Source organism: Carcharhinus amblyrhynchos, chromosome 2 (genome assembly GCF_965287045.1).
Source record: "Carcharhinus amblyrhynchos chromosome 2, sCarAmb.v2.hapA, whole genome shotgun sequence".
Lineage (NCBI taxonomy): Eukaryota > Metazoa > Chordata > Chondrichthyes > Carcharhiniformes > Carcharhinidae > Carcharhinus > Carcharhinus amblyrhynchos.
The window spans coordinates 38,319,020-38,346,985 of NC_137325.1; positions in this window are offsets into that span (position 1 = coordinate 38,319,020).

The window sequence follows — 27,966 nt, forward strand, 5'->3', positions numbered from 1 at the left end:
ATATACACAAATATACATTGAACTTTTTGAAAAGAACACATTTGCAAAGGAAAGGACACTGGCCTACAGCAGCTACTTCATTGCATTTGCAAAGGACACAGGACGGAATTTCTCAGCCCAAATCCCTGTGGCGGTTTTGATGGCAGGCGTGGAGAATCTGGCAAGAAGCAAAAAGTCAGAAATATGCTTATATAAAATTCTCTGGCAATTCTCCCAATGGTGGGTTAAACACGGGTTGCTCTTCCTATACAGCAGGCGATATAAATATTGGCTGCGATTCTCCTGTTGCAACCCACAACTTTTCTGATGAGTTAAATGGGAGATTCATGTGAAGGCCATTCCGCGGTTTCCCCAACAGTTTTTACAACCCGCGCGCATCTCTCAGTCAGATAAAAATGGCGCCGCTGAGAATCTGCCGAAAACTGGCGTGCCGCTGTTTGGCATGAGTGTACATACATTTGCATGCCATTATTGGAATCCACACGGCAATCTCCGCCCAGGTCTACATCTCCTATCTTTTTGGTGTGATGTAATTTTGGCACGAATCAGAATAAGTATTTAAAAGTTGAACCTGACATGGAAGCCTTGAACTGATGTGAGGAGGTAAGTGCTGCCAGCAGAGCGCAGGGGATGTTGCAGGCAGGCCCTGGAGATGCCTAGTGGCCTTCCTCCTGCTGCCTTCAGGTTTTGGCCCATTGACAAGTGATATCTGTGGAGGGGGGAGGCCGGGCTTGTGGGGCAGGGGGGAGTAGTCGGGGAGGGAGGCTTCCATTTTCTCAGAGCTCCCTGGGTGAGGTTCTGTCAGGGAGACCCGCAGCTCCACCCCCACCTCCCCCCACAACAATTTCCCACCTCCCCCTCCCAAGTAGCGCTGAAGCTGACTGTGAGAGACAACCTTGAGGGCTCCCATTCCCACCTCCCCTCTCCACACCCCTCCAAGCAGCGCTGAAGCTGACTGTGGGAAGCAGCCTCAAGGTCTCCCACTACCTCTCACCTCCTCTCCAAGCAGTGCTGAAGCGCACTATGGGAAACAGCCTCAAGGGCTCCCGTTTCTCCTCCCCCCCTCCACAGCACTTTGCAGTGGCATTGCCTTCCTGAGGGGTCTAGTCAGGGACTCTACAAAGTACTGGTGTCCCGGGGTGGGGAGTGTACCATGTGCTGACTGAAAGCAGCTGCTTTCTCTAGGTCGGGGTTGCAGAAGTTCAGACATGACTGTGTGGAATCTGCTGTCACAGGGCACACATTTACGCAGCCAATGATAATGATTTGTCATTCTATGCTCTGTCCAAACCCCACTCTTCAGATGGATCTCGGTTTGTTTGATCTGGAGCTGGCCATGTTGGTGGCAACAGGAGTGGAGAAGGAGGCAGCGGCTCAGGGGGTGGTGGGCTTGGAGTGACCACCGCAAGAGCAGCCACCACCAGATCCTCAGGAAAGAGGGCAGGGGGCTGCTGTTGAGGTCCAGGAGGTGGGTTAGCAAGTCCCCGAGAGGACGCACAGAAGGCAGAGGGTGCCGAGGCAAAGGAGATACAGGCCCTGTAATTCCTTTGAGGCCCTCTAGGTGGGGATGTGCTGTTGCCTGTTGCACTTGTCCAGGACCACGGTGTATCACATTTGTGAGGTGCTCTCACACCTGGCACCTTAGGAGAGCGACAGATGTGAGGGTGACTCCAGCCCTCAATTGTAACGCCTCTGGGTCATTCCAGGCTCCCAGTGGGGACCTAGCTGGGATCTCCCAGGCCTCTGTGCCATGCACAGCAGGGGGCCCAGGTTCTCGGCTGGGCATCCTTTGCCAGGATCCCGAATGTGCAGGGCACAGTGGATGGCACGCACATCCCTTTGCAGGCTCCACCCCATACAAAACGGCAGCAATTTTTGAATCGGAATGGGTTCCAGTCCCTGAACATTCAAATTGTCTGCGACCACCAGCTCAAGATCATGCAAGTCAATGCATGCCATCCAGGGAGTGTCCATGACAGCTTTCTGATCCAGCAGTCGGACCTCCTTGGGCTCTTTGAAGACCAGCCCAGACTCCTGGGATGGCTACTGGGTGACAAGGCTTACCCACTAAGATCATGGCTGACCCTACGTGGAGGCCCCAGACTGAGGCGATTACCTGCTACAACAAGGCCCATGCAGCCATCTGGTCCATCATTGAGCGGCTCAAGATGTGGTCCCCCTGCTTGGACTGCTCTGGGGGTGCCCTCCGGTATGACTCTGTGTGTGCCTCTCACATTGTTATCATTTGCTGCACTCTGCACAGCATTGCCCAGCAGCAGGGAGACCAGCTGGAGCAGGAGAAGGAGGAGTGGTGAGTCAGGTGGGCATTTCACCATATAAAGAGCCGGAGGAAAGATGGCTGGCGACAATGACAGGTGTCTGGCATGGAAGGGCAGCGAGGGACACCTTGATTGCAGCCCGCTTCACCTAGTTGGTGCTGTGCAGTAAGGGGGGGTGCTACCAATACACATCCACCACACGCCAGGAGCAAGTGCAGCCGCTACTCCCCCTCCAAACCAACCTGGACCCTGAAACCAGCACATCCCCCTTCCCCTGCTCCTGTCATCCCACCATCCCATCCCCCAGAAACATCCAATCCTATTAATGTGTCTGGGCTGGCAATAATTGCGAGTCTTGGTTGAAGGCTGGAGGAGGATGACAATTTGCTGTTGTGCAGACTGGGGTCCTGCCCCTGGTGCAATTCAAGCCTGACTCCTATCTGTACTCCAAATGCACACTGCCAACCCTGGCCACTGTAGCTGTAAGGGTTGGGGGCAGGGGGGGCATATGATTTTTGGCAAAAGGGGGGGCGGGGGGTGTGGAGGGGGGGGGCACTTGCACCAAGAGTCTGGTGGATACTGGGGAAGATAGGGCAGGCACTCTGAAACATGGGCTGAGTTTGCAAGGCTCAAGCGACAGCATCTCAACGTTTAGGAGACGGGAACATTGAGCTGTGGGGGAAGGGAAAGAGAATCAGAGACACATTAGTCACAGTGTGATGTGCAATTAAGTTTATCGTGCTCTTAACATAAATGATTACCATACCCTGACTAATGTTGATCTTCACCCCCATGCCCTCTGGTGAACTAGATTCAGCACTTTTGGGAGAATCACCCCCACTATTTCCATTCATTTGCATTGTATAGCTGCTGATTAAAACAGCTGTCACCGGTGTACTGGTAGGCTTTCCAATCTTGCATTTCATCAGCGGGGAATCATGTCAGCATCAAACCCAATTGATAAAGCGTGACTTGCATAAAATGGCCCTCAGTTCACCAAAAACCTGGAGGTAAGTGCGACACACAAAGCCTTTCTGCCATAGTGTGGCACTGCTCTTGATGTGCTGTGTACCACTCTGCCAGGGCAATTCCTGTCCTTCATCTCCATGCCAAGTTGATCTTCATGCACAGCACTGTGCTCCTGGATTCCTGGAACCTCCTGTATCATTAGCTCAGAGCAGTACTGCATCTTGGGTTGGAGAGTACAGGGGTCTCATTCCCACCAGTTCCATATACCTGTGTCTATCTGGACAGCACTGTGCTGCAGTACCCATGTGGCCACCACAACAAAGGTATGAAGTTCGACTGGAGGCGAGTTGCGAGGTAAAGCCGGAATGGGTTAGGCAGACGAAAACAAGGGGAGCAATGTGGAAGGAAGGTTGTGCAATGAATGGGGTGGGGAAAGGTCAAGGGCTCACGATGGCAGGCAAAGGGGCAAGGAGATGGATGAAGAGGATGAACAATGGAACGCTGAGGGAAGACTGTGGGGACGAAAGTTGGATCCTGGCAAGGCTTCAAAAAGCAAAGTGTTCTCAGGGCTAGCACGTGCATTTCGGGATGGATGCATACAGATGGCAGCTTATGAGATGGCATGATGACACAGTGGTTAGCACTGCTGCCTCACGGCACCAGGGACCTGAGTTCAATTCCGGCTTGGGTTACTATCTGTGTGGGGTTTGCACATTCTCCCCGTGTCTGTGTGGACTTCCTCTGGGTGCTCTGGTTTTCTCCCATAGTCTGAAAGATGTGCTGGTTAGGTACATTGCCTGAACAGATGCCGGAGTAGTGTGGTGACAAGGGAAATTTCACAGTAACTTCATTGCAGTGTTAATGTAAGCGTTACTTGTGACTAATGAATAAACTTATGGAATGGGTGCATGATAGTGGGGCATATTAGGGATGGTTCACACAACCACTAAACAGGTCGGGATTGCAGTAGTTTGTGAAGATCACTGTTGTCTGTGGTCCTTTTTGAACACAGGAACTATGTCAAGGCTCCTGTTTAAGTTCAGAGGCTGGCTGACAGGAGCCACTAGTGCAGAAATTCCTGTTGAGAATTGTAAGGAATCACAGATGGAAGGCAGTGCAGGAGCTATATGGGCCTCACAGACTGAAGTCTGAGGTAGGAGATAGTGCAGCGACCATGCTGCAGGAGTTATCAAGGGAAGTATGGCGTAACCCAGCTGCAGGGACGGGCAAGGGCATATACTCCAAAGGAAAAATGCACAGCTTGGCGTGCGGGGCTGTCCTAGAATTGATGTTCCTGGATGTGGTGGGTTCTGTGTTGGACTGAAGTGCATGGTGATGGTCACAGATGGAACCTGCGACCTGTAGATGGGAAACACAAAGGAAATGGGAAAGGGGGTGGGGAGAAGGAGGTATGTGAAGCTCTCAAGGGCAGGGGGTGGGTCAAGTGATGGTGCTCACAGCCTCCAAATGGGGTGGGTACAGATTCACTTTCAGCATAGGTAGGCGGTGTCTTCAGCAAATGGGGATAGGATGGTGTGTGTCAATGCCCACGCCACAATCACAGGATCCAGTATTAGGGGGGAAGCTGGAGAATAACAGGTGGCATCTCCACCTGCACATCGTGAGGCTCAAACTCCAACATGCAATAAAGGAGAAGCACCACCATCTCAACACTCAGGTAAAATGGCATATTCCAAAATCACAGTGGTTAGCACTGCTACCTCACAGCCCCAGGGACCTGGGTTCAATTCCAGCCATGGTTAACTGTCTGAGTGGAGTTTCCATGTTCACCCTCTGTCTGCATGGGCTTCCTCCGGGTGCTCCAGTTTCCTCCCACACTCCACAAATGTGCAGGTCAGGTGGATTGGCCATGCTAAGTTGTCCCTTAATGTTTGTCCCAAGATGTGTAGAGGATTAGGTGAATTAGCAGTGTAAATGTGTGGGGTTATGGGGATAGGGCACAGGGGTAGGGTGCTGGGTGGGCCTGGTAAGACGCACTTCCAGAGAGTTCATGCAGACTCAATGGGCCAAATGTCCTCCGTCTGCACTCTAGGGATTTTATGAAACTGTGAATTCCCGACAACACACAAGGTTATGATAGCACATGCCAATCAGATTGACATCACATAAATGTTAATCTTAAAAGACGACACTAAGAGTATGAGAAAATTTGAACCTCAGTGTAAGAGGATTGCAAAGATCCTAATCAAGATGCTTTCAGCTGACCATTACATTCACATACCCGTGAACGGTTTTCAAAAACTGCAATTTATTCAGAGTGTTAGAGCACCCATGATATTGAGGTGGCATCAAAACTTTTTAACTTTCCTAACATGAACCCAAGATCCCAGTTGAGGCTGTTAGCGCGAGTGGACGAAACGACCACTACGGACTCAGGGTGAAGTTCAATAACGGCACAGCTTTATTTTCTTTATGTTGACAGAGAAGCACAGTCAGGACATACAATCAGACTGTCCTGAAAGCGCTCTGCCCGTCCCTCGCAGCGGGCTATAGTTATACCTGAACTTCGGTGCAGTATGTGATTCAAATGCTAATATCTTATTTACAGTATTCGGCCTTAGTCATCCTGTCTCGATGTTTTCAAGTGTTGAGGAAATTGTTTTAGGTGTGTGTTAATTGTTTTGTCTGATTGGTTATTTAATAGTCGAGAATCTCTGGGGTTTGAACCATAGGTGTGTCATTGATCTCAAAAGAGGTTTTGAGGGGCCAGGAATGTTCCCTTAACTATGCTAATTTTAGGGGTCTCCATGGGTTGTTTGACTGTTTTAAAGGTGCTGATTTTGATGGGGTGGAGATTTAGTTCCTGTAGGTGCCATCCTGTCCAGCTTCCCTTATGTGCTAGCCCTCATTTGCATTCTAAAAGCATGCTCTTGCCTACTGATTGGTGTCTGTTACTTTGTGATTTTTAGTGGAGAGGCTCTGAGGGTAACTTTAGTCTGCTTCCATTTTGAGTGCCCAATTTCATAAAATTTGTTGTCCGATAACAAGGCCATCCTCATGTGTGCGGAGCTTGGCTATCAGTCTCTGCTCAGTGACTCTGCGCTGCCTCCCAAAGATACACAAGGCAAACACACCCGGCTGTCCCATCATATCGGGTGATGGGACCCTGTACGAGGACCTCTCCAGCTACGTCAAGGGCATCTAGAAATCCATTGTACAAAGAATCCCCAGCTTTTGTCATGACACTACGGATTTCCTATGGAAACTTAGCATACATGGAACAGTTGAACCAGGGACACTACGGATTTCCTATGGAAACTTAGCACACATGGAGCAGTTGAACCAGGGACACTACGGATTTCCTACGGAAACTTAGCACACATGGAACAGTTGAACCAGGGACACTACGGATTTCCTACGGAAACTTAGCACACATGGAGCAGTTGAACCAGGGATACTACGGATTTCCTACGGAAACTTAGCACACATGGAACAGTTGAACCAGGGAATTGTGATATAATAGCCATCACAGAGACATGGTTGAGGGAGGGCCAGGATTAGCAGCTCAACATTTTGGGATATAAAATATTTAGGAGGGTCAGATGAGGGGACATTACATTATTAGTTAAGGAGTTAGTTATTGCAGAAAGAAAAGATGACATCTTGGAGGCACATCAAATGAAGCTTTATGGGTAGAGCTTAGGGATAAAAAGAGGCAGCCACATTGCTAGGCATTCATTATAGACCCTCCAGTCAATGGGAAATTAAGGTGCAAAAATGTACACAATTCAGTTAGGTCTATAAAAATACTAACAATAGGGTAATTATATTTGGTGATTTCAACTTTCCCAACATTATTTGGGATAGACATAGTATATTTTGAAATAAGAACTTTTTAGATATGTAGACTTAATATGTAGAGAGTCCAACAAGGGACAGCGCAGTGTTGGGCCTAATGAAGCTGGACAAGTTGTTGGGTTGGTAGTGGTACTGTCTGGATGGTAGTGGTGGGGGAGCATTTTAGTGATAGTGACCACAACATGGTACAATTTAAGCTTGGATTGGAGGCAGAGCGAATTTTAGTAAAATAAGGCAGGATCCAGCCAAGGTAGATTGGGAACAGCCACTTACGGAGAAATCCACAGAAGAGCAGTGGACAATGTTCAAAAAGGAAACAGGGAGGCTAAAGGCCCAACTTGTTTTCTCCATGGTGACAGGAAGGAGTAACCAGCCCAGCAAATCATACATGACCAGAGATATTCAGGATATAGTGAGAAGGAAAAGAAAGGCTTTTTACAGGTACAAGGGGAGCAAATCAGCAGAGGCATTAGTGAAGTATAGAAAATGCAGGATGGATCTTAAGAAAACAATTAAGAGAGCAAAGAAGGGATGCGAGAAAACTCCAGCAGGTAAAAGTAGGGAAAATCCCAAGATTTCAATGGGAAGAGGATAACTGGGAAGAATGGGCCCATTACGGGCCAAGATGGTAATCAACTGGTGAAACCAGATGGCATGAGCAGAGTATTGAACAAATACTTCGCATCTGTCTTCACCCAAGAAAATGAGGGTGAAGGTATGGAATTCTGGGAGAGAGGCTGCAAGATTCTTGAGCAAATTGACATAAGGAGTGATTAGGTATTGGAGTTTTGGCAGGCTTAAAAGTAGACAAAGCTCCAGGTCCAGAAGAATTGTGATCCAGGCTGCTAAGGGACCCTCAGTCAGAGGAAGTTCCATAGAACACTACAGCACAAACAGGCCCTTCAGCCCACAAGTTGCGCTGATCATATCCATACCTACCAGGCCTAGCTATAACCCTCAATCCCATCAAATCCCATGTACTCATCCAGAAGTCTCTTAAAAGACCCCAACAAGTTCGCCTCCACCACCACCGACGGCATCCGATTCCACTCAGTCACCACCCTCTGAGTGAAAAACCTTACCCCTGACATCTTTGAGAATTGTTAGCTAATCAGATTGGCTGACAGGTCTAGCAGTCGCAGCAGTGCCAGAATGGAGTTGTGGGCGAGAGAGGTAAAAGGGGCCATTTTGAAGGAACAAAGGTAATGCATAAAATCTTTGTCAATGTTGGTCCTGAGGCACAAAGGGCATCCTTGAATGATGTGCCTCCTTCCTTACCACCTTTACAATTTCTTTAAAACGCATAATCTGCTTACTCCCACCTATCTTCCCATGCCATCCATTTTATGGTGCATGTAGTAAATTATATGGGTCAATTAGTTTGTTAACAAGCCCAAATTGATCCTTAATTTTTTAAAAAAATTTGTTGGGGATGTTGTGAATGTTTGTGCCTGCCCATCTTCTGTGTTATTATTAGGGCCAGCTCAGGGTTGGGTATCTACATAAGAAATAGGAGCAGGAGTAGGCCATCTAGCCCTTCGAGCCTGCCCTGCCATTCAATAAGATCATGGCTGATCTGATCTAACCTGCCCCCTCATCATGAGGTAACTACACAACTCTTGAAAAGGTTTCTCAGTTGGTTTTTCTGGCTGCAACAGGTTTCTCAAAATGGCAAATGTTTTATTTTGCCACAAGGTCTTATTTGTGGCGACAAAAATACAAGACCAGTTGATACAGGCCGTACACGACACAGCCTCTTTATCAAATGTCCCAATCAACCCAAACTTTCCCGCCATTTCTCTGTATCAGCTGCCGGAGATTCCCTGGACAAGGCCTGAAGCCTGCTTTTCCTGTGCTGGCTATTGCACTCGCTTCTCCCCAGTATTTAGTATTGTCACACCCAACAACTGAGTTCCTTTGATCGTTCGCAACCCAAAGCCAGGAACTGTCATGGAGACTGACTTAAAACGTCTGATGGTTCCTGAGTTCATCTACTGTCTGGGTGGCATTTTATGGCCTCACTCGACCTGAGACTGGAAAATCCCACTCGAAGTCAACGGGCCTTCCTACTATCCACCCCTCGTCCACTCTGATTCCCATGATGGGCGGGGCGATAGAAATCTGACCTCTGTCTCCTATGATGCCTTCTTACCCTCATGATCCTACTTGTCCTTCAAGGATTTCCTTCTTTACTGTGCACTGTGGGTCTCCAGACGATCTGTGTTAAAGGTTCATGTCCTTCACTTTACTGGCTATCGAAATATGCCACCTTTGTTGCCAGTGTTAAATCCATTATGCTCAGGGGACACGGCTCTTTAATATGTCTATTTGCTCCACATGCCACACATTGGCTACCCTGGGCGGATCCCAATAATTCACCCCGTACCTGAAGTCACATGACCAATTCCCTTAAAGGAGCTATGCCTCAACTTACATAGAGTCAGAAGGGGTCATGAGAAGGCCTTGGCAGTTAAGATTAAGAAGAACCCCAAGGCATTCTACAAATATGTAAAGAGTAAAAGGATGAGATGTGAAGGAATAGGACCTACAAAAGGTGAAAGGGTAAAAGCCTGTGTGGAACCGGTAGAAATGGCAGAGGTGCTTATTGAATACTTTGCCTCGGTATTCATGGTAGAAAATGATCTGGGAGGTTGTACTGCAGGTTTGCGGTAGACTGAAAAGATTGAGTATGTGGACGTTAAGAAAGAGGATGTGTTGGAACTTTTAAATTGCATCAAGCTAGATAAGTCACCGGGACCGGATGGGATGTACCCCAGGTTACTGTGGGAGGTGAGGGAAAAGATTGCAGAGCCCCTGGCAATGATCTTTGCGTCGTCGATGGAGATGGAAGGGGTTCTGGAGGATTGGAGGATTGCGGATATGGTTCCTATTTTCAAGAAAGGGAACAGGGACAGCCCGGGAAATTACCGACCGGTGAGTCTGACCTCAGTGGTTGGTGAGTTGATGGAGAGGATTCTGAGGGACAAGATTTATGAGCATTTAGAGAAGTTTAGCATGATCAGGAATAGTCAGCACGGCTTTGTCAAGGGCAGGTCGTGCCTTACGAGCCTAGTTGAATTCTTTGAAAATGTGACTAAACACATTGACGAAGGAAGAGCGGTGGATGTGGTTTATATGGACTTCAGCAAGGTGTTTGATAAGGTCCCCCATGCAAGACTTATTGAGAAAGTGAGAGGGCATGGGATCCAAGGGGCTGTTGCCTTGTGGATTCAGAACTGGCTTGCCTGCAGAAGGCAGAGAGTGGTTGTGGATGGGTTTTTTCTGCATGGTGGTTGGTCACCAGTGGAGTGCCCCAGGGATCTGTTCTAGGACCTTTGCTGTTTGTCATTTTCATAAATGACCTGGATGAGGAAGTGGAGGGATGGGTTGGTAAGTTTGCTGATGACACGAAGGGTGGTGGTGTTGTGGATAGTCTGGAGGGATGTCAGAAGTTGCAGTGTGACATAGATAGGATGCAAGACTGGGCAGAGAAGTGGCAGATGGACTTCAGCACAGATAAATGTGTAGTGGTCCATTTTGGCAGGTCCAATGGGAAGGAGTATAATATCAAGGATAGGACTCTTCGCAGTGTTGAGGATCAGAAGGACCTTGGGGTCCAGGTCCATAGGGCTCTTAAATCGGCCTTGCAGGTGAAGGATGTGGTCAAGAAAGTGTATGGCGTGCTAGCCTTCATTAATCGAGGGATTGAGTTTAGGAGTTGGGAGGTAATGCTGCAACTTTATAAGACCCTTGTCAGTCCCCACTTGGAGTACTGTGTGCAGTTCTGGTCACCTCACTACAGGAAGGATGTGGAAGCTATTGAAAGGGTGCAGAGGAGTTTACAAGGAAGTTGCCTGGATTGGGTAGCATGACTTATGAGTATAGGTTGAGGGACCGCGGTCTTTTCTCCCTGGAGAGACGAAGGATGAGAGGTGACCTGATAGAGGTTTATAAGACGTTGAGAGGAATAGTCAGGGTGGATTCTCAGAGGTTATTTCCCAGGGCTGAAACGGTTGGTACAAGAGGACACAGGTTTAAAGTGCTGGGGAGCAGGTACAGAGGAGATGTCAGGGGTAAGTTTTTCACTCAGAGGGTGGTGGGTGAGTGGAATCGGCTGCCGTCGGTGGTGGTGGAGGTGAACTTACTGGGATGTTTTAAGAGACTTCTGGATGAGTACATGGGATTTAATGGGATTGAGGGTTATAGATAGGCCTGATAGATAGGGATATGATCGGCGCAACTTGTGGGCCGAAGGGCCTGTTTGTGCTGTAGTGTTCTATGCTCTATACATAACACATACGGATGTGCTGAACTTTTAATTAAGTATTTTTTTAAAGAGCTGTACAGGCCAAAAATGGCTAGGAATGTAATTTTTGAGAATGTGATTCAACGGCTGCCTGAAATATTCCTGTGTGAGTTATACTCAATCGTGAGACGAAGAGAGACAATGGAATGTCATACCTTTTTCAGACTGGGACATTTCAAAGAAAGAAGTAATACAGGCTCAACTGTCATCACCCGTGGAGATAGTAGAAGTTGATTATCATCTCAGTAGGAACCATCCTGTTTGGAGTTTTCCCATCCAGGAATACACAGGGAACTGGGATAAAAAGTCAGCTGCAGACCAGATCCATGTGTACTGGCACACATGGCATCAGAGTGTGTGACACAGAATCAAGGAAACACAGCTTTTCGAGCACCCCAGCTCTGGCAGGTAACAATGTCTCGCTCTTTCTTTCGTTGCTGGAAGCAAGTCATCAGCAAAGCCACAGTTATAAAGGAAGTAAGACAACTCCTTTCAGCTAAATTGCAGGACCAGGAATCTCAAAACCAACTCATCAACTACTGTGATCAAAGCTACTGCAATCACAAATCTTAATAGTTGCAATGTTTTCCCATTTATACCTCACAGACAAGTCAATGGCTGAATGGTAACTTTTATTCTTGACTCGCTTCTCATTTCTAATCTGTGTGTATGTATGTGTGTGCATTTTTATTCTTGTTCTCGTGCTTTAGCAACTAATAAACTCACTCTTTCTTTAACTGAAGCAAGCCTGGTTAAATTGGCTCCTTTTAAAACATAAATACATTTGGACTGGAAAAAGGTGTCCGAAAGGAAGGAATCTTTTTTAAATTAAATAAAAACAGTAAGGGCTGGACAAATTCAGCAGGTCTGCTAGCATCTGTAGAAACAGAAATAGAGCAAATGTTTCAAATTCATATGACTCTTCTGCAGAACTTTTTTAATTGACCATGTTGAAATCAGCTAAGGAAGTTGAATAAAGAAAGGGAGCCACTTTATCTCTCCTCATGTGGGGACAGAACGTATTGGGGTATTGCATTTCGAATCATTATAACTTGGAGCTCAGAGAGTCCCCACAGAAGGGGTGGAGGGTAACAAACTGGGGGACCTCACCCAGGAACCAGGCACAACAATAGTGAGCCGAGGTGCTGACCTAACACATTGGAAATAGGAAAAATTATAGGTGGTTCCCAATCAAATTTCTTGGTGTTGTCAGAAGACAAGGAGTCTGACCAATAACACAGGCTTAGAAAAAGACTCCACGTATTGTAAATTGCTCAAATCAGCATGTCTTCCACATACTTACACATTGGTCACTTGAAATGCACCAACACCTACACTATCAGTGCAGGAAAGGAATATGGATCAAAAAAATTCTTACCTCAATAGGAAATATAGACCCAATGTTACAGAGGTGGACTTGCATATGAAAACTGTACTTTTCCAGGGCGGTTGCCACGGGCTTATCTTGTTGACTGCACAATATCGATAGCCTACTGCCACAGCTGACATTGCATTGCCTGCTGCAATCAATATGGTACCTCTGGCTCCTTCCAGAATACAACAGAAATTATCAGTAAGATTCATCAATCTGCCGTTCATGATTGAGTTGTTCTGTTTGCCAAAGCAAACAACTTCATCATGGTCCCTGTGGAAAACTGGAAGTAGCAGGAAAGGCCCTACGGTTTGTGCAGATTACTGGCTTCGCCCAAGGGAAAATCTTCATGACTGCACATATACGTTGCTACCAAGCTCTATTGCCTTCATTGCTGAAGCCCTTACAATCAACAAGAATAACAAAAATCTGAATTTTCCTTGGAGCATTACCATTCATTGCTCTTCAAATACTGAGCCCACCCCTGCTCACAATGCAGCAAGACTTGGACAACAACTAGGTTTGGACTGATAAGTGGCAAGAATCATTTATGTCATCCAATTGCCAGGCAATAACCACTCCAACAAGAGAGGGTGTAATCAGTTCCCTCTGACTTCAATAACATAGCACACCAATACAATATCCTGGGGATCATCATCAACCAGAAACTGAATTGGATGAGGCATATATATAGAGCTATACAAGAGCAGAAAAGAGATTGCATATTCTATGACAAACAAAAAAACTGTAAATGCCTCGTTGAATCTAGGGATTTCCTTTACTACTGAGTCATCGTAGCTGCTTAGCCTTTGCATTGCATTGGAGGCAAGCAGCAGCAGTGATGAGGAGTCAAAGGCCAAGAAGAACGCCAGGGAAAAGAAGATACAGTAGAAGCTATAGCAAGATCTGCACAGCAAGTAGCAGTTCTGTTAGGCAGCAGATCATTAGCACAAAAGAAAATTCAGAAGCAACTACTTCACATCATGCCAGTATTAATAGATGAACAGCAATTCATCATAAATCTTTGCGTTGCAAGAAAATTAACCCCACCGCCAGGTGCTGAACATGACTTGCAGACACACAATTGTGTCCTGGTGTTGCTATCTGAATACATCAGTACAACTCCGTGAACAAACAAAACATGCACCAAACAGGTTTACTATAGTTAATGCCTTTGCAGACTGTTAACGTAAAATAACTGTATTGGAACTCCCATCCTACCTCCTTAACTAGACAAAAGCTTCTGCGAGGTTTTATCTCCTATTCATAGACTAGAACTCAGCCTTTGATACCATGATTCCTATGGGCTTATCTCCAAATTTCGTGGCTTGGAGCTTGGCTCCTGCCTTTGCAACTGGATCCAAGACTTTCTAACTCACAGACTACAGTCAATAGGATAGGCAACAATACCTCCTCTATGATCATCTTCAGGAATGGTGCTCCACAAGACTGCGTCCTCAGCCCCTTACTACACTCCTTATACATTTTTGACTGTATGGGCAAATTCCCATCCAACTTGATTTTCAAGTTTGCTGATGACACCACCATTGTGGGCTGGATCTCAAACAATGGCAAGACATAGTACAGGAAAGGGATAGAGAATCTGGTGGACTGGTGCGGCAACCATAATTTCTCTCAATGCCAACAAATGGAAGGAGATAGTCATTGACTTCAGGAAGTATAGTGGAGGGCATGCCACTATCTACTTCAATGGGGATAAAGTAAAAATGGTCGAGAGCTTCAAATTTTTAAGTGTCCAGATCACCAAAACCTGCCTTGGTCAGGGATCTGTTCTAGGACCCTTGCTGTTTGTCATTTTCATAAATGACCTGGATGAGGAAGTGGAGGGATGGGTTAGTAAGTTCGCTGATGACACGAAGGTCGGTGGTGTTGTGGATGGTCTGGAAGGATGGCAAAAGTTGCAGCAGGACATAAATAGGATGCAGGACTGGGCGGAGAAGTGGCAGATGGACTTCAACGTGGATAAATGTGTAGTCGTCCATTTTGGCAGAACCAACAGGATGAACGAGTACACTATCAAGGGCAGGAGTCTTAGTAGTGTTGAAGAGCAGAAGGATCTTGGGGTCCGGGTCCACAGGACTCTTAAATCGGCCTCGCAGTTGGAGGAGGTGGTCAAGAAGGTGTATGGTGTACTGGCCTTCATTAATCGAGGGATTGAGTTTAGGAGTCGGGAGGTAATGCTGCAACTTTATAAGACCCTTGTCAGGCCTCATTTGGAGTACTGTGCGCAGTTCTGGTCGCCTCACTATAGGAAAGACGTAGAAGCTATTGAAAGGATACAGAGGAGATTTACAAGGATGTTGCCTGGACTGGGAGGCATGCCTTATGAAGTTAGGTTGAGGGAGCTGGGACTCTTTTCCCTGGAGAGACGAAGGTTGAGAGGCGACCTGATAGAAGTTTATATAATGTTGAGAGGAATAGATAGGGTGGATTCTCAGAGGCTATTTCCCCGGGTTGAAATGGTCGCTACGAGAGGACACAGATTTAAGGTGCGGGGAGGAAAGTACAGAAGTGATGTTAGGGGTAAGTTTTTCACTCAGAGGGTGGTGAGTGAATGAAATCAGCTGCCGTCAGTGGTGGTGGATGCGAACTCGCTGGGGTCTTTTAAAAGACTTCTGCATGAGTATATGGGGTTTAATGGGATTGGGGGTTATAGATAGGTCTATAGATTGGTAGGTGTTGATGTGATCGGCGCAACTCGTGGGCCGAAGGGCCTGTTTGTGCTGTAGTGTTCTATGTTCTATGTTCTATGGCCCCTCCATACGGACATTATAGGCTAAGGAAATTTGGCATATCCGTGACAACTCTCACCAACTTTTACAGGTGCACCATGGAAAGCATTCTTTCTGGTTATATCACAGCTTGGTATGGCTCCTGTTCTGTCCAAGACCACAAGAAATCACAAAGGGCCTTGACTGAAGCCTAGTCGATCATTCAAACCAGCCTCCCATCCATTGACACTGTCTACACTTCCTGCCGCCTTGGAAAAGCAGCCAACATAATCAAGCTCACCACACACCCCAGGCATACTTTCTTCCACTTTCATCCATTGGAAAAAGATACAAAAGTCTGAGATCATGCACCAACTGACTCAAAAACTTCTTCCCTGCTGCCATCAGACTTTTGAATGGACCTACCTCACATTAAGTTGATCTATCTCTACACCATAGCTATGACTGTAACACTACATTCTGTACTCTCTCCTTTACTTCCCTATGTATGGTATGCTTTGTCTGCATAGCACACAAGAAACAATATTTTTCACTGTATGCTAATACTTGTGACAATAATAAATCAAATCAAATCAAATCCCTGTGGCTTCAACAGAGACTATGGGGGTCTATTGCTGCTCAGATGAGATTACTTGAGATGCTCTTGGTCAGCAACCCATAGTGGCTTAGAAACTCAAGGAACCAGCTCAAGATTGGGACATCTCAATTGCTGTGTTTGGTCCTACCCAGTTGCCTTTCGAATGCTATGGTGGACACTAATTTAAAAGCCGACATGAGAGAAAATGTACTGTCACCCTGAGAGAACATGCCGCTTGCATTGAAAACTGCCATTACCATTGGGCTGCAGTAGGCCTTCCTTCTTTTGATCTGTAGGCGATGAAAGATGCTTTGGAAGTTAATGTCAATACAATCCATTAACATATAGAAGCTGGCAAATACTGCAAAATTCAAAACCTCTATGATATCCTTCAGTGTTTTAACAAAGTTTTCAGAGCTGGTGGCACAGATATCCGTGCAGAGAGTCTGACTGGAACATCCACATAGTTGACCAGATGCTCCAAATTGTGGAATGCTGATATCACTGACCATAATGTCACATAAGCTGAAATACACACACTAATCTTTGAAGTAGCAGTCACTTTTTTGGAAGATGCTGTCAAATAAGCCTTGGCAAACTACTGCAGTGCATCTTTACATTGTGCCCTGGTAGTGAAAGAATAGAATGTTTAAGGAGGATGGTGTATCAATTAAGCAGGCCATTTCGTCTGGATGGCATTGAGTTTTTTGAGTCCTCTTATAACTGGACTCAGTCAGGCAAGTGGGGAGTTTCCCACCATACTCCTGATTAATGCCTTGTGGATAGAAAGACTTTGGACTGTCAGGAGGTGAGTTAATCAGTGTGGAATGCCTTGTCTCTAAGCAGCTAATTGTAGTTATATTATTTATGTGGCTTGCCGTACCAAGAACAGGCATGACAATATTATAAAATTTAAAGATACATTCTAAAAGCTACATTTTAAAATGACTGCAAATCAAGATGGCTTCTGAGGGTCACCAGAGCTCTGCAGTGGATTAAGAAACTATCTCACCTGCAGACAGAACAAAGGACATTCTTTCTGAGGTAACTCATTGATGGTAAACCCAAAAGGCAGATGAAGCCCATTGATGTCTTTAGTGTAACATGCTGGTTTGCCTTTCAAACACAAAGGCCTTTGACTGACTGAAACTACATTGGATGAGAAGCTACAACCCAGACTACTTATTCTACTACCGTAGCACTTTATTTGGACACTGACTTGATACTAAAGATTAAGTCACTTCATGAAAGGTCACATGATAAGGTGGCCATATTTTCTCACTTCTAAAAGAGATATTAGTAGAAGTTAAATCAGCTTTCTAGAGAATTCCAACAGAGAGAGAATCCTGCAAGTAAAGCTATCAGTCTGCTGTAGTCAGTTAAGCAGCAAAAAGTATGACTACAACATCTTGAAAAAGAAAGAAGAAATTTTTCCCTTCTAATTTGATCCACCTTCAAGTTCACCTGAGAAATCCACCAATAAGATCAATAAGAACCTTTGCAGCTACTGAGAAATCTTTGCTGTTACAAGTCGTTAATGCATCAACTCAACAAAGAAACATTAGGCCTGCACAGAAATAGAGACAGAGTTAAGTTCCATCCTTGTAACTGTTTGATCTTCATCAATATCTAATTTTGTATGTGTGTGACAGTATGAGTGAGCAGAGTGAGTTTTCGTTAACCTCTGGGTCATGTGTATGAGAACAAAATAACCATCCTTGTTTTTAAAGACAAAAAGGTCAAAAATTGTCACCCAAGTTATGAATAAACACAATGAATAGTTGAAGGCCCAACACAGATGCTTGTGGGACACAACAAGTCACTCCCTTCCAATTGAAGTACCTATCCATTGCCCTTACTTTCGATCTCCTACTTCCTAACCAATCAACTTCAATTCCATGAGTTCTAATTTGAACTAACAGTAACTTATATGCAAACTTATCAAATGCTATATAAAGAACAAAGAACAAAATCAGCCAGGGAAACAGGCCCTTCGGCCCAACGAGCCCGCGCCGCCATCTCAACACCACCAGTCCCCCTCTCTACCCATGACCCCTATCTAATGTTATGGCCATCCAGATTGAGGGAAACTGATTTAAGGACAATTTATTCCTGCCAATCAGCCTAACAGCACATCTCTGGGGTGTGGGAGGAAACTGGAGCACCCGGAGAAAACCCACGCAAGCACGGGGAGAATGCACAATCTCCCACAGACACCGGCTCAAATCCATGTGTCTGCACAGCAATCAGCGATAGTCACTGAGCTGTCGTCTTGCTCAGTATCTGGTCCAGTTTAGGCACACATTAATGACATGAAGCACTAGGCCAATCTCGAACCACCAAGAGCAGCCCCATTACGACCCATCGCGTGTATGCCCCTCGTTGGACACGAGGTGGACCGACTTAAAACCTGTGAATGAAAGAGAAAAAAAAACATTACTATCATACCATACCCATTTATATTACCAGGGACGCCCCAATGCTAATGACCCTTATTTAAAAGGTTCTCCTATATCCACCCATCTCCAACCCAGTCATGTGCCTGTCTAAGTTACTCTTAAATGACTCTAGCGTGTTTGCTTCCACCACCTTACTTGGCAGAGCATTCCATACCCCCACTACCCTCTGTGTGAAAAACCTCCCTCTAATATCTGTGTTGTACCGCTCCCCCCTCACCTTAAGTCCATGGCCCCTTGTCCTACGTGTCTCTATTATAGGAAATAGCTTACCTCTGTTTATTCTATCTATACCTCTCATAATCTTATATACCTCTATTAGATCCCCCCTCAGTCGACATCTTTCAAGGGAAAAGAGCCCCAATTTCTTCAATCTTTCCTCATACCCCAGTCCTTCCATACCAGGCAACATCCTGGTAAACCTCCTCTGCACTCTCTCCAGAGTCTCCATGTCCTTCCAGTAGTAAGGCGACCAGAACTGGACGCAGTACTCCAAATGCGGCCGAACCAATGTTCTGTACAACTGCAACATTAGACTCCAGCTCATATTCTATACCCCTTCCTATAAAGGCTAGCATACCATAGGCTTTCTTCATCACACTCTCCACTTGCACTGCCACCTTCAAAGGCTTGTGCACTTGCACCCCCAGGTCTCGCTGCGACTCTATACACCTTACGGGCTTACCCTTTATCATATAACTTCCCCCTACATTATTCCGGCCAAAATGCATCACCTCACATTTATCCAGATTAAACTCCATTTGCCACATATCTGCCCAATCAACCAGCCTATCAATATCCCGCTGTATTGCCAGACACTGCTCCTCACTGCCTGCCAATCCAGCCATCTTGGTGTCATCAGCAAATTTGCTGATCACACCACCTACTCCCTCTTCCAAATCATTTATATACACTACAAAGAGAAGAGGTCCTAGTACCGAGCCCTGTGGCACACCACTAGTGACAGACCTCCAGCTAGAAAAAGACCCCTCCACAACTACTCTCTGACTCCTCTTTGCAAGCCAGTTCTCTACTCATCTAGATACCTGACCACATATCCCATGAGCTTTAATCTTCTGTACCAACCTACCATGAGGGACTTTGTCAAACGCCTTACTGAAATCCATATAGACGACATCAACGGCTCATCCTTCGTCAACCGTTTTTGTCACCTCCTCAAAGAATTCTACCAGATTCGTAAGGCAAGACTTCCCCTTGACAAAGCCATGCTGCGTATCCTTAATCAGATCGCAACGCTCCAAGTGCGCATACATCCTATCCCTATGAATCCTCTCCATCAACTTACCTACCACTGACGTTAAGCTCACCGGCCTATAGTTACCCGGGCTATCCCTCCTACCCTTTTTAAACAACATTCGCTATCCTCCAGTCCTCTGGGACCTCACCTGTGTCCAAAGAAGAGACAAAGATTCGTGTCAGAGGCCCAGCAATCTCATCCCTCGCCTCTCTAAGCAGCCTAGGATAAATGCAATCAGGCCCTGGAGATTTATTGGTTTTAATGCCCTCTAAAAGCCCCAACACTTCTTCCCTCGTAATCGATAGATCTTTCAATCGGTCTACCGCTCCCTCAATGACCGTACTAGACATCAAGCCCCTCTCCTTCGTGAATACCGACGCAAAGTATTCATTCAGGATCTCCCCCATTCCCTCTGTCTCGAAGCGCAATTCCCCACGTCTGTCCCTGAGAGGACCGATTTTACCCCAGCCACCCTTTTGTTCTTAAGATAGGAGTAAAACGCCTTTGGATTCTCCTTAACCCTACCTGCCAAAGCCATCTCATGCCCCCTCTTTGCTCTCCTAACTCCCCGTTTGAGATCTCTCCTACTCTCTCTGTATTCCTCCAACGCTCTCTCCGTTCCCAGCTGCTTAGACCTGACATACGCCTCTTGTTTCTTCCTAACCAGGTCTTCTATATCTCTAGTAATCCACAGTTCCCTAATCCTACCTTTCCCATCCTTCCTCCTAACCAGCACATGCCTTTCCTGCACCTTTTGCAGTTTTCCCTTGAAAGACTCCCACATGCCTAACGTGGTCTTGCCTTCCAACAGCCTATCCCAGTCTGTATCCCTAAGCGCCTGCCTAATCCGGCTGTACCTAGTCTTCCCCCAATTTAGCACCCTCCCCTTAGGGCAGCTCTCGTCTTTTTCCATTCGTATCCTAAAGTAGACGGAGTTGTGGTCGCTATTAGCCACATGTTCACCCACTGCAACCTCAACCACCTGACCCGGCTCATTGCCCAGAACTAAATCCAGTATCGCCCCCTCTCTAGTCGGGCTATCTATATACTGTTGCAAGGATCCTTCCAATACACATCTTATGAATTCCTCCCCGTCAGACCCCCCAGCTCTAGGCACCTTCCAATCCACCCCAGGAAGATTAAAATCTCCCACTACAGCAACCCTATTCTTCCTACACTTATCCAAAATGTCCCTACATGTACCCTCTTCCACTGCCCGAGGGCTATCGGGCGGCCTGTAGTACACTCCTAGCATAGTAATGGCCCCCTTCCTATTCCTCAACTCCACAAAGACTCAATTCCCAACCCCTCTATGTTATCCTCCCTCTGCACTGCTGTGATCTGCTGCCTAACGAAGAGCGCCACTCCCCCTCCTCTTTTCAACCCTCCCCTATCACACCTAAAACACTTATACCCTGGAATATTTAGCTGCCAGTCCTGCCCCTCCTTTAACCACGTCTCTGTCACTGCCACCACATCTAAATTCCTCACGAACATCAAGGCCTTAAGTTCATCCGACTTTCCCGTCACACTCTTCGCATTAAAACAGATGCACTTAAGACCTTCAGTCCCTCTTGGATCCTCCTTCTTCAGGGGGATTTCCCTATCAACTAGACTTACCCTGACCTCCAACTCACTCCCAGTGCCTGAGCTGTCTCTCTCCTCCCCACCCCCCCTCCATACTAGTTTAAACCCTGCCTAAACACTCCAGCCAACCTCCCAGCTAAAATATGTGTCCCCTTCCCATTTAAGTGTTCCCTATCCCTCTTATACAAGTGCCCTTCCTTTGCAAAGACTTCCCAATGGTCAACAAAACTAAAACCCTCTGTCCTGCACCAATCCCTCAGCCACGCATTCAGCTGCAGGATCTCATTACTCTTATATAAACATAGAAATTCCCTTCTCCAGTACTTTAGCTATTTATTTCAAAAGCTCAGTTAGGTTCATTAGATATGGCCTGTCATTTTGCTTATTTTAGTCGAATCCTTGAGCTTGGCTGATTCCTATACCAGTGGTTGCAGCATTGCTGGTCCAAGGCTGCTGATTTTCAGTGGGGGAGATTGAACATAGCCTTGAACATACTCTTGAGCATCTCTGGAGTTTTGTGGGCCCAGCTTCAAACAGCACTATCTTGACAAGAGCAGCTGGTTGAATAGCAACAGCAAGTGAACTGCCACAGTGAGAACATGAATGCTATCATTCATGTTCATTCATATCCTGAGAAATAATGGCAGGTTCATGCTCCATGGAGTTAATACCACTCCCCAAGAGAGGGCCCTTAGCAATGCTCATCATCTGTTGCTGAACTCCTGTGAGACCCTGAAAACTACTTTGGGCACTGGTATCCACGGTGATGATTGAAGCAGTCTGAGCTTGCATTGTACCTAAGCTGTTGTGTGGTTTCTGTTTGTGCTGTAAAGGAAGCCATAAAGTGCAACATAATGACTTAGCCTAGAAGTGTACTGATGGGCTGGCCATATTGCAAAGCAAGATCTCCGAGCTCTGCCAAGTTGGAGTTAGACTCCTCTATGCTCCTTAACTGTGTTGGGAAGTTGAGCAATTGTATATTGGTGTTTGCAAAATTGTAAAATGCTAGGGAAAAAGCATTGTGTGGTCCCTTTAAAAGGTGGTATTTTTTCTGTACTCAGAAAGTTTTAAAAAATGCAAGTGTATATAGAGTGCTCAAAATGAATCATTTGTATCAGAAGGCAAACATCAGGGTTACCAAGACAACAGGCTTTCAGACTTCCGAATTATTTGAATTCAGCCTATCAATTTGAATTGGGCAATTGAATTCTTAATACCAAGAACCTATTAAATCTGATGTTTTTGGCAACCAATCTTATTGCGGGGGATAATTATCACAGTTATTAAGGGAAGGGGGCAATGCGATAGAAGGGGGAGAGCAATTGCCACCTGCTACAAGCTTGTAGCTGTTAGCTCAAAGCCTCATCTAGATAGCAAAGAAGAAAGAAGAATCAACCGAGAAGGCCCAGAATAGTACAGAAGATACTAAGCCTGGTTGTAATTTAGAAAGTGACTAAAATTCTGCTTTTTTTTTAATATATGGGAGTTGTATTTATCTGAACAGCATTCTGTTAGAATTATGTTTTATTTGGTCTGTTAATAGCTTAGTTAACTTGTTCACTTATAGTTAGATAAATAAATTGTTACTTGTTGACTTTAAAGAGAATGTCAGGGAGTTAATTTGATTTAACCACTAAAAGTTGCTGAAGAGAAGATCATACCACTTCAACTCACTTTTACAGATCATGAGGCAAGGTTCTCCTCTTTGAGTGGTCAGGTATTATTTCTCAGAGGGGGAATCCATCTCCGCCTTATAACAATTGTGACTCCAGGTTCTCTGGTGGGCCTGCCAATGCATTTCACTGTGCATGCTCGGCAGCCTGTTTCTATTTGCTACAATCTGAATCCTGTTGCTGCCCATACAGTCCTGGTTGCAGCTCACTCATGTCTGCTGACTCACAAGGTCTGTGTAATCATTTGAACTTTGTGGAGTACCAGTATCTGAGTTGCAGCTACATGTATCAGGCCAAGTGGAAGTGTTTCTTTCTTCTCAGTCATTTCTCCATCCAAGCTCTCAACCTCCTGCATTACTGACAGGCCAGGTGACACTTCCTGTGTATCTGAAAACATAAAGGCATGAGAATAGGATTTGGTTGAAGGAAATGGGGCAAAATAAGACATACATCTTCATACCATCACCTGCAGAATGTAGATCGTATCAGATTTCAGGATGAAAATAAAGTGAGATTTCCAAAGGTGCATCAGGCAGAAATATATCATCATCATTAATGGTTTCAGCCATGCCACTGACCTGTTGTGCACCATCTTGTCCTGAAAAAGAGTGGGAAGTATGTCAGTGAATGCAATGTATTTGACTGAGGGACCTACAATGGTTGAATAGCTAGCAGTATGTGCAAACTGTAAGCTGTGACTGTGTGGCTTGCAGCAGTGCAAACTAAATGAGGGTGAGATGATGTGATCAATTTAAGACAAGAGTCATGGTTGATAAAAGATTAAAGATGGTGTGGTGATGGAGCAGTGTGTGAGGCCAATTGATAAGAACTGGAATGTGAAGTTGTATTCACTGACTTTGGCATTCAAGTGAGATCATTAAGCTTCTTTCCAAAGTGCAGCTAGATCCTTGGGGCCACCCTTCTAGCATTAATTGAAACAATTATCTGCTTCCCCTGTCTTCTCAGTATTTTCCAGAGGGCATTCTGTCTGAGGTCACATACCAACCGATTGAAGGGCAGTGTCTTCCCTGCTGTCTATGGCTGGAGGAACTTTGGCTCAAAGTTGATGTACTGGAGCTCAAACTTCATGCATACTAGGATGCATCAGAGAGTGGGAAGATGCCTGGACACTTCAATCCATGAAGCAGTTAGACCCTTCAGATTTGATCAATGGTCAGGGACAGGAGGGTATAGCTGTGAGTGAGCTAGGAATGGGGATCCATACCTAAGATAGCAATGGAGAAGCCTATGCCCTTGTGTTAGAAGTAGCAAAATATGTCAGTGCTCGGAATAGATTACAGGCCCCCTGACAGTAGCTGCACTACAAGCTGTGTGTAAATCAAGAAATCATAAAGAGAACAAAGAAAATTACACTACTGAAATAGGCCCTTCAGCCTTCCAAGCCAGCACTGACCATCTGCCCATCGGAACTAAAAACTCCTATCCTCTCAGGGATCATGTCCCTCTATTCCCATCCTATTCATGTATTTGTCCAGATGCCCCTTAAAAGTCACCATTGTATCAGCTTCCACTGCCCTCTCGGCAGCGAGTTCCAGGCACCCACCACCCTCTGTGTACATCTCCTTTCAACCTTGCCCATTGCACCTTAAACTTCTGATTTGATGTATTATTGTCACATGTATTCATATATAGTGAAAAGTATTGTTTCTTGCATGCTATACACACAAAACATACCGTTCATAGAGGAAGAAATGAGAGAATGCAGAATGTAGTGTTACAGTCATAGTTAGGGTGTGGAGAAAGATCAACTTAATGTGAGGTAGGTCCGTTTAAAAGTCTAATGGCAGCAGGGAAGACACTGTTCTTGAGTCAGTTGGTACATGACCTCAGACTTTTGTATCTTTTTCCCAACCAAAGAAGATTGAACAGAGTATGTCCGGGATGTGTGGGGTCCTTAATTATGCTGGCTGCCTTGCCAAGGCAGTAGGAAATGTAGACAAAGTCAATGGATGGGAGGCTGGTTTGCATGATGGATTGGGCTACATTCATGACCTTTTGTATTTTCTTGTGGCCTTGGGCAGAGCAGGATCCATACCAAGCTGTCATACAACCAGAAAGAATGCTTTCTATGGTGCATCTGCAAATGTTAGTGACAGTCATAATTGACATGCCAACTTTCCTTAGTTTCTGAGAAAGGAGAGGCATGGTGGGCTTTCTTAACTGGCAAAACCTATGCCCTCTAGAAATTGACTCTTCCATCCTGGGAAAAAGCTTCTGACTATCCACTCTGTCCATGCCTCACATAATCTTGTAGATTTCTACAAAGTTGCCCCTCAACCTCCATCGTTCCAGTGAGAGAGAACAAACCAAGTTTCTCCAACCTCTCCTCATAGTTAATGCTCTCCATACCAGGCAATACCCTGGTAAATCTTTTCTGTACCCTCTCCAAAGTCTCCATATCCTTCTAGTAATATGGCAACCAGAATTGAACACTATGTTCTAAGTGTGGCCTAACTAAGGTTCTGTAAGGCTGCAACATGACCAATTTTTAAACTCACTGCCCCAGCTGATATAATGGAGGCTTAGATGAAAAGTACTGCAGTAATCATGGGTGATTTTAATCTTCATATAGATTGGATGAATTAAATTGACGGAGGCAATCTGGAGGATGAGTTTATAAGAAGATATTCAGAACATTTTCTTAGAACAATGCATTCTGGAATCAACCAGGTGTCAGGTTATTTCAGACTTGTTAATATCTAATCGAGGTTTTGTGCGCAATGAGTAGCATCACTTTCTCTAAGCCAGGAACTCGAGGTTCAAGCGCCACCTCAGAATTTGTTGGCCAAAGAAGATGCATTCATAACACAACCAGACAGACTGAGCGTCAATCTGCAAATCCTTCCAACACTCCAATGGCTAGGGGTAACAGTGGGAGAACTATGAATAATGTTGGGTGGCAGCCCTCAAGCCCCTAGCAACAGACTAGCTACTTTTTCCAGGAATGACCCGCAACAGAAACAGACAAACGTATGACTTAATGCACCATTAGGTGCAGGAAGAGAATTGGAATTGGAATATTTAATGAGAAAGGATTAATGAATGACCTCATAATAAAGGCATAACATGACAGAATTTCATATTCAGTGTGAGGGTGATAAATGTGTGTCTGAAAATAGAGTCTTAAACTTAAGTAAAAATAATTAAAATGGTATAAAGACAGAGAATCGCATCCTGGCTCTTTTTTGGACTAAATGCCATAAGATTGCTTTCTGAAGCTCTTCTGTTTTCCCGCCTTGTTCGGCACTTAAATTTTTTCCGTAAGATCACGCCATTAGAATTTTTTTTATAAGCGTGCGCCCAAAATTTGCTGAAGTGGATTTGGAAGATAGATTAAAAAAGGAGTGGCACCCTTTTAAGGAGATTTTTCACATCACTCAACAAAGATCTATTCCACTGAAGAAACAAGCAACTATGAGAAGGATGTACCATCCTTGACTAATTAGGGAAGTTGATGAGGTCTTCTATTTGAAAAAGAAGGTGTACAATGCTGTGAAGGTTACTGGGAAACCAGAAGATTGAAGACATTCTAGAAATCAGCAAGTGATAACTAATCAAAAACTAATGCTGGAGTAGTAGATTATGAGAAGATTCTTGCAAGAAATATTAAAACAGGCAGTAAAAACTTATACAAGTGTATAAAAAAGGAAGAAAGTCACTAAAATGTGCATTGCTGCCTTAGAGGGTGAGAATGGGAAATTAATAATGGGAAACAAGGTAATGACAGAGATTTTAATCAGGTATTTCATACCTTTTTTCACAATAGAAGACAGAGTAAACCTGAGAATAGTAAAAGATCAAGAAACAAAAGGAAGTGAGGAACTAAAAACATAAACATGGAAAAAGTATGAGGAAAACTAATAGGCCTAAAGGTCAACAAGTCCCCTAGAATTGATGGCCTGCATTCTAAAATCTTAAAAGAAGGGGCTATAGGTCGCATCCTTTCAAAATTTCCAATATTCTGGAACGGTCCCAGTGGATTGGAAAACTGTAAATGCAACACCACTATTCAAGAAAGGAGATAGAATGCAGGAGACTACGGGCCAATTAGCCTGCTATCTGTCAAGAGGAAAATGTGGGAATCCCTTATTGAGGAAGTAATAGAACATTTCTAAAATTATAATATAGTGTGGTAGAGTCATCTTGGTCTTTAGAAAGGGAAATTATATTTGACAAATCAAAGTTCTTTGAGGATATAGTAAGTGGGTGGATAAAGGAGAGGTATAATAGGTGTAGTTTAATTGGATTTCCAGAGCTGCTGATCTTACATGAAAGGATACTACACAAGTAAGAGTCAATGATATTGAGAATACTATTTTAGCATGGATAGAGAATTAGTTAACAAACACGAAACAGAGAGGTGGGATAAATGGGTCATTTTTAAGTTGGCAGACAGTAACCAGTAACCACATGTATCAATGTTGGGCCTCATCTATTTACGATTTTCATTAATGACTTAACTAAAGACTCTGAATTTGTTGTTGCTGAATGATATTTCAGGGTTCTGAAAGAAATGGCGGAGGTGACAGTGGATGCCTTGGTGGTTATTTTCCAAACGTCGCTGGATTCCGGGGAAGTGCCAGAAGATTGGAAAATGGCTAATGTTACGCCGTTGTTTAAGAAGGGTGGCAGGCAAAAGGCAGGGAATTATAGGCCAGTTAGTTTAACATCTGTTGTAGGTAAAATGTTAGAATCCGTCATCAAGGAGGAAATAGTGAGACACCTTGAGGGGAATTGCTTGATAGAGCAGACGCAGCACGGTTTTGTTAAGGGGAAGTCGTGTCTGACAAATTTATTGGAGTTCTATGAGGATGTGTCTAGGGCAGTGGATAGAGGAGAGCCTGTGGATGTGGTCTTTCTTGATTTTCAGAAGGCGTTTGACAAGGTACCTCACAA